The sequence below is a fragment of the Hermetia illucens genome, chromosome 1 (assembly GCF_905115235.1).
Source record: "Hermetia illucens chromosome 1, iHerIll2.2.curated.20191125, whole genome shotgun sequence".
In the NCBI taxonomy this organism is placed as follows: domain Eukaryota; kingdom Metazoa; phylum Arthropoda; class Insecta; order Diptera; family Stratiomyidae; genus Hermetia; species Hermetia illucens.
In genome coordinates, this window is record NC_051849.1 from 150,989,729 (window position 1) to 150,992,670 (window position 2,942).

The following is a 2,942-nucleotide window of genomic DNA, read 5'->3' on the forward strand; positions in this document are numbered from 1 at the left end:
ATAGTTCTCAAACCAGAGTTTGTCACCTTTTTTATAAATAGAGCAAATGACACTTTCGCCAAAATCTTCCGCCATAGTTTCTTCAGACCAAATAGTGTTTATCACCTCGTGAAGCTTGGTTGTCATTCCCCCACTCATTGGTTTTAGTGGCTCAGTAGGTATACCATCTACAGCCGGCACTTTGTTGTCGATGAGCATCTTCAACTTTCTCGAGCATGGTGTGGACAACTTTGTCATAGGTCGTCCTTCGCAATATCGATTTCTTACCTGTTCCAAGCTGCAATAAGATTTTCCGCGCATACCTACAAAATATGGTCTTGGGCTGGAACCCTGTTATCAATTTAAGCTATGTTAAAAATGGAAAAGGGTATTTTAAAATCTTAGCGGTTTGAGTCTAGTTTTTGGATTTCTATATTACTTTAGAGACTCGGGGGTTTTTCCGGATGTGGGTTTGAAATCCAAAGATACGGGAACATCTCACATATGCATATTACTCGCGCAGGGGTTTATTTAAAATTTAAACGCTTCAACCTTAACTTAATCTAAAAGAAATTACCGTCGATTTATTAATCAAAAAGTTTAATGAAACTAATCAAACTTGAAGGGATCTGTATAGGTTTGCAGGATTTTGTAGCTCCTTCTATGAGCACAAGGGTTAAAATTATTGTAAAGCTTTATAACATGAGTGCGTACCACCCATGATTGCTTCACTACTTGAATTTTGTTTTTCACCTTTTGGCATAACACGTTGGAAAAGATAAAGAACAAGGAATGTAAAATTCATAAGAAAACATTTTATAGCATTTTGCCATAGTCCATCTTCGCTCTTTGTGCTATTTTTAGGAGCAATTTCGAGCTGATCGATGAAAAATTGATACATTTTCAATGGCGATCGCATCAGGGGAATTACGTATGATCGATCACGCTGCCAATCGATCACATATTAGGCCATTGCATTCAAGATATGTGTTACGTCTCGTCATTATTTCCACAAGTGACATGTTGTCCGACATGTTGCCCAAACGTGCCAAGTGCTGAGCGATCTAGGTGTATAACAAAGCTTTTTATGGTAATTGCAAGAAATACCACCTCCTCGTTCCTGGCCAAAGGACAATTCCAGTCGTTGGCGTTACACACTGCAAAGTTACATTCTCGCCTGTTCTTACGTCGTACTGACTTCTTCTCGTCCTTTCTGACACTTTAAAATATTGGAAATCGTTTTGCGAGATGCAATTAATAATTAGAGACTCATTATGTTGCAATTAATGCAAATGGTACGACCACTTGTTTTTTATTGGCGTTGAGTGTGCCTTTAATTAGAGTGGCCGCGCCATATTCGGTGGGAGGAGAACTGGTGCCAATGACAGGTGTTGATACCTGATTGAAAGTGAACTACTAATTAAAATTATTTTTATGGCAATTAGGTGCATCTGATACGATATAGATGCATGCATAAATGCATTGAGTATTTACCTGTTCATACAGGCACACGGCGTGCAGTCCATATTTGTTTGATTTCGAGATGTTTGTAGTGGCATATTCGTATGTTTGCTGTGCAATTTTGCAATTATTTATGCATACTCAGGCGAATAAGGCTCGTTGTTCAATGGCAGCTTATGAAATTTTTCAGTTAGAATCAATGCTGAAGAGTGATGAACGCTTCAGTCAGTTCGACCTTCATCCTATGCCTTGATATGGTTGAGCTATGCAAACACCTTATCATTTGAGGAATGTACTTTATTCTCCTGTTAGTTGTCTTCTATGGAAGATTATGAGTAATTCAATCTATTCAGAAATCATATCCCGTTTCAAAAACTTTCTATTCTTTCATCTAGTATTCGAAATGAGGCACTTTGCTGTGGCACACCCTTTTGGACTTTAAATCTAACAAAAAGGCAAAGAACATCGGCTTCCAGGTATGCAGCTAACTCTCGTTTTTTGGAGACCTTCCTTCAATCTTATTTCCTCCTCCAAATACAGATGGATATCGACATAGGTGTTTGCACTCAATGCAGATCGTCAATCCTACATACTTTTTCCGGGCTCGGTGTAGTCACGTACAAGTGGTCCCACGCGGCACTATTCTGACAGCCCAATAAATTAATATACCCTTTATTTCAATTCTCTTAAATAAATACTAATAAAATATATTTTCCAGTTTTAATTCTCATTATGATTTCATTCGCTTCCATTGAAATATTCAAAAGGCTTTTGAAAAACCCATTTTCGATTTTTATTGCCTTGCATCAAAATGAGGATGTATTTTATGTTGACATATTAACGATAGCCTAAAGAATATGTGGTGAAAAATGAATAAATGTGTACGTACTATTAAAATGATATAAAATTGTAACATTGTTCCCTGGTCCGTGGCTGGCATTAACCTTTTCTGTCATAATGTTTGTTAACAATTTAATAACATTAATGCTATCATGAAATGATCAGATTGGAAGGCCACGTCTCATATGAGAAATCGCTTCCTAGTAATAATCTGTTGCTTTATTTTCATAAATAACGAAAATGAATGGCAAATAAATAATATAAATAAAAACTGTCAAATCTGCGACAGGGAAAACAAATAAAAATTGTGTGTTTTTATTTCAATTTCGTATTTGTTCTGGGCTGCTAGTTGATTTTATATTTAAATTTGTTGGCTATCGTTTGGATTGATAAATAAAAAATGTCCCCCACCTCCGAGGAATTCAGATTTTCGTTTTTTGTCATTTGGACTCTCACGTTTTGAGAAGGCGCATTTGTATTGAATGTGTGATTTTGTTATAGCTGTGAAGACAGTGTGGGAGACATAAATTGTTGCTGATGATTTATTGAGCTGAAAAAACAATGGTCACGTCGTACCACTTAGCATACAACGTGGTGACAAAATAAGTTTTCAAGATCGCATAAATAACATTTCAAGTTTATGATGAGGTCCACGTTGTCAC

The 2,942-nt window shown here is 36.5% G+C and overlaps 1 long non-coding RNA gene across 1 annotated transcript; it reads left to right on the plus strand.

Annotated features, from left to right (window-relative positions):
• Window positions 1–1,489: 1,489 nt before the first annotated feature.
• Window positions 1,490–2,674, plus strand: LOC119646683. Its single transcript, XR_005248761.1, has 3 exons — window positions 1,490–1,775; window positions 1,836–1,916; window positions 1,981–2,674. It is a non-coding gene; the product is annotated as an uncharacterized LOC119646683 (long non-coding RNA).
• The last annotated feature ends 268 nt before the right edge of the window (window positions 2,675–2,942 follow it).